This window comes from Benincasa hispida, chromosome 12 (genome assembly GCF_027475165.1).
Source record: "Benincasa hispida cultivar pf3 chromosome 12, pf3_genome.v1.1, whole genome shotgun sequence".
NCBI lineage: Eukaryota > Viridiplantae > Streptophyta > Magnoliopsida > Cucurbitales > Cucurbitaceae > Benincasa > Benincasa hispida.
The window spans coordinates 11,526,145-11,536,004 of NC_143489.1; the positions used below are offsets into that span (position 1 = coordinate 11,526,145).

Sequence of the window (9,860 nt, forward strand, 5' to 3'; positions counted from 1 at the left end):
CAGGGCAGAGAAATTCATGCTTCTAGGGCTGGCAGGGCATGTATGGTTGCACCCCTCCAGGCCTAATCTTACGTTATGTTTACGCCTATGGACTAGCAGGGTATATATGGTTGCACCCCTCTAGTCTAATATTACGTTTATGCTAATGGTTGATGTTGGATGCGACTCTGGCCCTACTGACTGCATGACCCGCTAATCATCAGATGGGTTAGTTTTCGCTTAGGTTCTCATCTTCCTATTAGGGCGGAGAGATTTATGTTGGAAGCATAACCGAACACCACATGTTATTATACGTTTTCGGTCCCAACCATACGTTTTCATGACATGTTGCTTGTAATTGTGCATTTGGTCACTACCCTACGTGAGAACTACTTACTGGGTATATTATATACTCATCCTATATTTTTACAGATTTTGTAGGTAAGGACATAGCGTAGATGGTAGAATTGGACGTCGCTCAAATGGCCAACCATCAAACTCACTATTATAGGCACATGCATTTTGTACCACCAACTAATGTTTTATGGATCTGGTGTTTTGATAAATAAACTTTTTATATAGTTTTTCTATCTAATTAATAAAATTTAGATATGTTCTTTGAAAATTTCACCAAAACTCATCTCATGATAGAAAAGTCTAAGTATGCATGTCGTAGCGGTCGAATCATAATGTGTAAGGATCCGGTCGTTACAGTTTGACTTCACTACATAATGTATACTGTTGTAAAAACTGTTAAAGAAACTAGTCGTTGGCTTCACTTGAGATTATTTTCTTCAAATCTCCACCTTAATCCTAGCTCTGTAAATCTTCTCCCTTCTGAATCTGACCTTTGATTATCCTTTTTCCGGTAGAACAATGCCGATAAGGTCAAGGCACTTGCTGAGCTTGAGCTTCGGAATTGGCTTGGTAAACATGTCTGCGGCATTTTCTGAGGTATGGACCTTTAAAACTTCTATTTGCCCTTTTTCAATACTATCTTTTACAAAATTATATTTAATGTCAATATGTTTTGTCCTTGAGTGATATTGTGGGTTTTTGGAAAGATGGATTGCACTTTAGGTTATCACAGTAGATCTTAACTACTGTTTGATTGATACCAAAGTCGTCCATCAAACCCTTTAACCACAATGCCTCTTTTATTGCTTCTGAGAGAGCCATATATTCAGCTTCGTTTTTGGATAGGGCTGTTATAGATTGTAGGTTAGCTTTCCAGCTTAGTAAATTTGGGCCATATAAGAAAAGATACCCTATTAAAGACCTTTTCTTATCTTGATCATTAGCAAAATCAGAGTCTACATATCCATAGAGCTCAAGGTTTGTTTGTTTAACACTTCTATAGATTAGTTTAGACTGCTTGAACTAAATTAGATACCTAAGGATCCATTTAGTAGCTTCCCAATGCTTTTTCCCTGGGTTTGACATAAATCTACTAACAAGACTTGCACAATAGGATAGATCAAGCCTAGTAGAGATCATGAGGTACATTAGACTTCCTACAGCCTGACTATAGGGCACCATTTGCATTTGCTTTAAGTGTTCTATGTCAGTTTCTTTAGGTGAATTATCAGAGGATGGCTTAAATTGTTGAGCAATAGGAATAGTCACTGGTTTAGCATTGGACAAATTAAATATTCTGATTACTTTCTCACAGTAGTTTGTTTGGCTAATGCTTAGGATAGAAGAACCCCCGTCTCTGTCTATTTCAATCCCAAGGATCTTTTTAGATTGACCCATATCTTTCATGTTAAATTCTCTCGTTAGAAGATTTTTTACATGATTTAGATCTTCTTTTGTGGTCCCAGCTAGCAACATGTCATCCACATAAAGGAGAAGATATACTTTATTCTTATAAGAGGTAGAGTTAATATAGGTGCAGATGTCATAAGTGCTTTTTTGAAAACCAATACTTTCAATGTAGTCATTAAACCTCCTATACCAACATCTAGGAGACTACTTAAGACCATAAATGGACTTATTTAGGAGACAATATAGATCCTCTTTTCCCTTTCAACAAAACCTTTAGGTTGAACCATGTAAGAAGGTTGTTTTAACATCTAGTTGGTCTAGTTCAAGATTATACTGAGCAACCAGTGATAGAAGTAGTCTAATAAATGTTTGCTTGACTAATGGTGAGAAAATTTTAGAGTAGTCAATGCCTTCCCTCTGAGTGAAGCCTTTGGCCACCAACCTAACTTTGTACCTTGGCTTTTCATCCTTAGAGGATCCTTCCTTTAGTTTATAGATCCACTTAGAAGCTATTGCTTTGCACCCTTTAGGAAGGTGTGCTAGAGTCCAAGTGTCATTTACACTTAGTGATTGCATTTCTTCACACATAGCTTCAATCTAGTTCCTAGCCTCAGGGCAACTCACAGCTTCCTCAAAATTGGCTGGTTCCTGGTCATTAGGTGTTATGGTTGCATTTAAAACTAGGTTCATGTAGTTTGTCTCTGTATACCTAGCTGGTGGAACAATCACTCTTCTCTGCCTATCCCTAGCGAGAGTGTACCGACTCAAATCAGGTTATGCTTCAATGGTTTCTTCTTATTGATCTTCAATAATATCTTCTTCTTCTAATTCGTTAGGGGAATTATGGTCTACTGAGTTGTCCTTTTGGACCTCCACCTCAATCCTAGTTGAAGGGCTTTTAGGAACCTCTATTGTAGTCTTCTTCTTTTGCATGAACATTTCCCTTTCTCTAAAGGTAACATCCCTATTGACTGCAAACCTTTTCTCAGTTGGGTTCCACATCTTAAAGCCCTTTACACCTTCAGTAAACCCAACAAACTTGCATTCACAGCCCTAGACTTTAGCTTCCCCTGATTTTGATGTATATAACCAACACATCCAAAAACTCTTAGGTTATCCAAGTTAGGAGGATGTTTTGTCCATTTTTCTTCAGGGGTCATAGAGTTTAGGGATGTATGAGGGCACCTATTTAAGTTGTAAACAGTGTAGTTAGCAGCTTCAACCCAATACTTCTCACTGAGTATAGCATCGTTTCCATAATTGTTCTATTAAGTTTCTCAGCTACCTCATTCTGTTGGGGAGTATATCTGACTGTCTTATGCCTAGTTATGGCGGATTCCATATAGAACTTATTAAATTCTTCACTACAAAACTCTAACACATTATCTGTCCTTAGATATTTAATTTCCTTAGAGGTTTGCTTCTCAATCATGAGTTTCCATTCTTTAAATTTATTAAACACTTGATCTTTAGATTTAAGAAAGAACATCCAGCTTTTTCTTGAGAAGTCATCAATAAAGGAAAGTAGATACCTTGAACTACTTAGGCTAGGAGTTTGAGCTGGACCCCAAAGGTCTGAATGAATGTAATCTAAGATTGACTTAGTTGAATGTTGTGCTTTGGTGAAGCTGTGTCTAGTTGCTTTTCCCAAAACACAATGTTCATAGAAAGTTAGCTTGTCGGAGATTCCTTTTGGTAGAATTCCCTGTTAGACAAAGCTTCTAGCCCCTTGGCACTTATGTGAGACAGTCTTTTATGCCATACATCAGCTTCTGTTAGATTATTAGGTGTGGCAACATATGCCCCTTTTATCATTTCTACACCTCTAACTACAAACAAGTCATTTACCTTTTCCCCAATAAGGACTACCTTAGAATCTTTAAGAACCTCTAGAGTTCCACCCTTGCTCCTGTATTCACACCTCACTACATCTAGCATACTAATGGAGATAAGGTTTCTTTTAAGAAGTGGGACATGTCTCACATTCCTTATAAGTTTGATAGTCCCATTTTTTAGTTTCATGGAGACTGACCTATTACCTTCAATTTTACAGCCTTGGTTATTCCCCATGTAAACCATCTCTCCATCTATTTCTTTGTATGAATTAAACGAGGGTCTCATAGGTGTCATATGGTAAGTACATCCAGAGTCCAACACCCAATCATGTTTACCAAGGGGGTTGACATGAGTAGCCTTATCAAGGGTTGAGGCTAAGGCATCTGAGTAGATATAGGAACTTTCTACTACAGAAGCTTCAGGTTGCTTACCTTTTGATTCTTTTTCTTTCTCTTGATTTTTCCTCTTAAGTATGAAACAATCTTTGATTAAATGCCCTTTCTTTTTGCAATACCTACACTTGATTTTATGCTTAGGTTTGTTTTCATCTATTTGAGATTGATTTCTGTCCTTAGTTTGATTTGTTTTAAAATTTCCATTTACAAACAATCCTTCTCCATTAGGTTGTTCCTTCTTGACTACTTGTAACTCTAGTTCCCTAGTTCTTAAGGTAGAAATTATTGCATCAGTGGTTATGCTATCCCTTCCATACTTCAAGGCATTTTTAATCTCCCTATAGGATTCAGGTAGGAAATTTAAAAGAATATGTGCTTCATTCTCATATCTTATTTTCTCCCCTAGATTTTTAAATTTAGCAACAATCTTTTTAAACTCATGTAGGTTAGCAGAAAGAGTTTTTGAAGAATCCATTTTAAAAGTAAAAAACTTCTCCCTAAGATACATTTTATTAAGAAGATCCTTAGTGGCATATAGGTCTTCCAGCTTTGTCCAAATCCTACAGGTAGTCTCTTGAATAATAACTTGCCTTAAAACATTATCACTAAGGTTTAGACTAAAGTACCATAGGCTGCCAGCTCCTAATCCTCTTTTTCTTGAGTTGTCACAGTATTTGGGAGAGTAGATGGATCCTAAACAAGAATTGCTCTTATTTTTGCCTTCCAGAGGCCAAAGTCCCTTTTACCATCGAATTTCTCTACTTCGTACCTTGCTACTGCCATCTTGAATGAATCTAGTAATCTTGATGCTACAAGAATTGAAGTCTTTGATGTCTTTCTCTCTGATACCAGATTTTTGGGTTAATTTCGACTGCAGGCCCACGAGGAGGAGAAAGACCAGCCCAATTCGACTTGGTAGGTGAAACGAAAGGCACACAATGTGCCACACCTCTCAGCTGCCTGTGCAACACGTGGGAATCTCCACTAACTCGATTCAATGGGAGAGATGAAGCCGACCCAATCTTTTCGAAGGTATTCCTCAAACTTTCTTTTCTTTTCTGAACAAAAGAAATTTCTCTGTCGAAACCATTGCTTTCACTATTTTAAATTTGTGATTTGTAGAGATCAAAGAATAAAATCAAGCATGCAATTTGATAAGCAGAAAGAAGAAGAGAATAGGAACACGAGCATGTACGTGGTTCGGCCTAACACAGGGCCTACGTCCATGGGAAGGGATGATGTTTATCTCTTAAAGATTATACAGAGATAAGTTTCTTTACAAGCTTTTTGTTTTAGAAAATGTAAAAGTACATCATAGTATGTAAATGTAACTACTATTTATATTTGTATACATTCCTATTGTAAAAACTGTTAAAGAAACTAGTCGTTGGCTTCAGTTGGGATTATTTTCTTCACAATCCTTAGTTGGTGTGGAGTAATTTCAATATAATCGACGTCAACACTACCTACGTGCACATGATAATAACTAAGTATTGTCATACCTTAGGTACTACTGCCCAGATACCTTCTCAAGTCCTTCAGTATCAGGTTTAATATGATCATCATAAATACTCATACAGGAAAACATGTACACTTCAAAGCATGAATAGCATAAAACATGTGCTTAACTTCTCTATCATGTGATCATGAATTTCTAACACATGCTTTTAAAACATAAAATGTATAAATACTGAGAATCATGCTTTCATAAACTTCTTTAAATGGAGTATGCATTAATAAGCTCTTTGAAAAACTAGTTTGCTTGGAAACTACTTAAGCATATCATAAAATGAGGCAAACATGATTCTAAACTTTTAAGTAGACTTGTGCTTGCTAAAACATTTGAAATACATTTAGTTTTTTCACTCACAATTTTCAGCTCGATCCTTCGGATTTATAAGCCTCTCTTAATTGAACTTGGTTTGAAAATCACATTATTAACTTATGGTTATCTAGTCCAAACACTGCATAAATAACTCATCATTTTACCATAATTTTCTTAACCACTAAATAATCCCCAGAATGGCCAAATAGGGTTTAAGCTTCCCTAGCATTTAAATTATTCAAACAAATTCAAAAAAAAAAAAAAAAACTTAAATCTTCCAAAATTATTATAAAACCCCTTTTTCGAATTAAATCATCCTTCAGTTCAAAGATAGTCTTAAGCAAATAGTTCTAGATTATTTAAACGACCTTAAATCTCAAAAATAGGATTTTGATGACGAGCAAAAGATGACAGACATCATCTTCTTCCTATAGACCACCAATTTTCTGCAAGTTGCTCTATTTTTCAACAGCTACTTTCAAGTTTTTAAGCTTCGATTTCATACAATCCAACCCCAAAACCATTCAAATTTCTTCTACAAAACTCATTAACAACCTCTAAATTAAATTACCCAATAAGTTAGAGTTCATGAATTACCTTGGATAGCTCGAAATTTCAATTGAATCGCGACTACCCTATTTCTGCGAAATTTTGCGCAACCCACTGTTTTTCTAAAAAATTGATGGCTTTCCTAAATTCATTCTCCTTAAGCATCCCTCGAAGTTCTTCCTTACTCGATTCTCTTAAATATTCATGAAGCAAATATCCTGATTGATCAACTGGTTTGAGAGAAATTCTTCAAATTCTTCACGGGTATACAACTGTACGTGATAGTAGCATTTGCAGCTTTCAACCCTTAATTCATCAATTTCTAAACCAAGTTATCTCAAATTTCTTGCATTAAACTCGTAAACAACTTTTTATTTTACTAACCTGAGGATTTAAAGCTTTAATGTTCCTCGAATACTTCAAAATCAACTCCCAAAACTACCCTTACTCTGTTTCAACTGAATTCCCATATAGCCTTGGTTTACCTACAAATTCGTCAATTTCATCCATAATTTGCATGAATATCCTTCACGAAAACTGTTAATAAACCTCTTTTCTTGCTAACCCCAAAATTGCAGCTTCTAATTCCTTTTCTACAGCTCCAAGTCGTCAAAATACCACAACTTTCTCAAAACTTTCCGAATTCAGACCAACCTCAAGTCTTTTCTATTTTTCACCATCTTTCTGGTTGAGATTCACTCCGACATTCCTGAGTCGTCTTCTCCACTCAATTTCCTAGGTGTTTATGAAAGAAATTCGAAAATTGCACGATGAATTTCTAAACACTGACCTTCACAATCTACTACTTTCTATGAGCACCGCCAGCACCTTTTTCTTCTCCTTAAAAATTTTGCCAGCAGCTACTTTAAATTGATTACCCCATTTAATTAGGCTAAATGACTCCCCTTTTGTTAATACTTAAACAATTATTCCCTTTTAATTTATATATAATCAAATATTAAATACTTTTCTCCCAATTCCACATTTAATTCTTACTTAATCACTCCATTCTTCCAATTACTTAACAAAATTTCATCTCTTTTCCTTTATCACCTGGAAAATTTCCTTTTAATTGCATATTCACATACTCCATTTTATTGAAATACCTTAACAAATAAACCTACCTTATTCAACATGCTTTTAAAACAATAAGTAATATTGTAAATTGTCAAGCATAGACATTAAGGAATTCAAAATCTAGAGTTTACATTACCACACTCCGGACGCATGATTGAAAGTGTTTGGAGTTTAGTCTGTCTTTGCCAAACTCCCGACACCTGCCTTTGATGCGTCGGGAGTTCTTACCAACTACCGAAGAGTCACATATGATGTCGAGAGTTATTGAGCACTCCTAGGGGCACCCTTATGTTCTCTCTCCCGATGATGTATTTTCGGACAATTGTTTTAAGCGTCGGGAGAGTCTATTTTTCTTGTAGTACGATGATTTCTACTAGAATTTATATAAGGGGATGTTTGATAGCCCAACAGAGTTAAGTTGGGTGGGCTTAAAAATCCCACTCGATGGTTGTTGTCCATTTAAAAGAAAATGGTAGGTTATAAACCACCGTTTTACTTTACCCCTTTTCTCTCCCCATTTCACACCCGTTTTTCTAGGCATTTTAATTACTCTCCCATTTTCTATCTCTCTCTTCCCATCACGCGTTTTCATTACTCACCTCTCTCTCTCTTCTTATATTCTCTCTTCTTTCGCCATTCGGTTTGTCTTCCTTCATCTCGTCTCTTCTTTCTCCCTCTGGCTCGTACAGGTTGTATTCTCCTCAAACTTCATTCTATATTTGCATTTTGTTGCTGAATGTTGAGTTTCTCTTCTTCTATTTCTTTGTATGGCTATTTTTTTTAGATCTAGTAGATGTGAATGATTTTTTGGTAGATCTAACTATTTTTTTGTTGTTCTAACTATTTTTTGGTAGATCTATGATAACTTGTAGAAATACAAGTTATTTGTGTTGTTTTATTTAGATATTGCAGCAAAAAGAGAGAAAAGTTGTGTCGATTGTATAAGAATTGGCTGAGAAATATGAAAATTATGAAATTTCGTAAACACACCCAGTAACCCCATTTCGATGGCAAAATAGAATGTCCAAGTCTTTGTTTTGCAGGAAATAGGACACCGCATATGTTAATGGCGCGAGGACAAAATGTACAATGCATCTACATCGCATGTGCCAATTGATCAAGAACGAAGAGATGATCAACATAATGACGGTGCATGCAACGGTCGATCATGGGTTATAGAGATCAACGCATTTCCACCGCATGTGGCGATCGATCGTAGATGTGAAGAGCAACGCAGTCGCGGGAAATTATGACAAGTGTATAGCTTTCTGCTGTACGATTCTGACAGATTGACCGTGGAGCAAAGCGGACATTTCCACTACGCCATAGCAGGAATTATCAGAATTATACAGTGGGACCACCAATTCAAAGAGCCAAGGTCTTGTCTATAAATAGCTTCCTTGAATTTATTGCAAGAGAGGCTGGTCTGAAGAGACTTTATAGAGAAAATCCGGGAGAACGACGAGACAAGGCTGAAAATTGAGTCTTCGAGCAAGGAATTCTTCCGATTCCCGAAGTTGAAGCTCTGTGCAAAAGGGTCACTTCTATCGGGAAAACAAGCTTGAGAGGGAAGCTTTCCTCTCCACTTCATCCATACGTTAGCAAACACAAGTCTCCAATCAAGATCTGTGTCAAAACGTTGACACTCTTTCCGTATTTGTTTCTATTCATTCATTTCATCTACTGTGATCATCTTCTTTAATCTTTCATTCACAAATCATGTATCAAATGCTTATCTTTAGATTTAAATACTATTATCGTCATCATTATCATCTCTCTGTTCCTTTCCATACATTTATCATCCATTTTCTCCATCATGTGTTCTTGATCCCCTGGGTAAAGAGGAAGAATTAAGTGAGTGAGTTAATCTGTGTTAAGGTAATCGACTAAGTTTAGCTAAAGCATGCTCGATGACATCTTCACCTGTGAGAGCAGAAGTGAAGATGTTATTCCGCCTATCGAGAGAAGGTTGGAAGAATGCGTTAACTAAAGGGAGAAGTATTTCTAGAGATGGAAACAACCTTGTGTTCATTACGTTCATCTCTATTTCACTATAGATGTATGGGAACGCGGCCGATCATTGAAAGGTGTACGCCAAGAGAAAGCGGAACCTTAGTTGCGTCCTTAATGAGATTGACAAACTTGCGATGTCCTTTCCCTCTACTCATTCTCTTTTTGATTCATTCACAAGACTTGCCACCGCATCCATTAGATTCTTTTGTACAACGTCACACTCAGTCCTCACCTTGTATCATAGTAGTTTAGACATTTATTTTATCAACGCATTTTTTTTATCAAACGCAATTTTACTTTAGTGCAATTTACATTTCCTCATAAACCAAATTCTTTATTCTTTATTATAATCGGTCGCATATACCACATTAGTATCGCATCTAACGACAAAAATTCCCGTGTTCGACCTCGAATCATTC

The 9,860-nt window shown here is 36.3% G+C and overlaps 1 long non-coding RNA gene across 1 annotated transcript; it reads left to right on the plus strand.

The window, feature by feature from the left end:
* Positions 1 to 182: 182 nt before the first annotated feature.
* LOC150031765 (uncharacterized) lies at positions 183 to 5,248 on the plus strand. Its single transcript, XR_016525006.1, has 3 exons — positions 183 to 933; positions 4,855 to 5,009; positions 5,100 to 5,248. It is a non-coding gene; the product is annotated as an uncharacterized LOC150031765 (long non-coding RNA).
* The last annotated feature ends 4,612 nt before the right edge of the window (positions 5,249 to 9,860 follow it).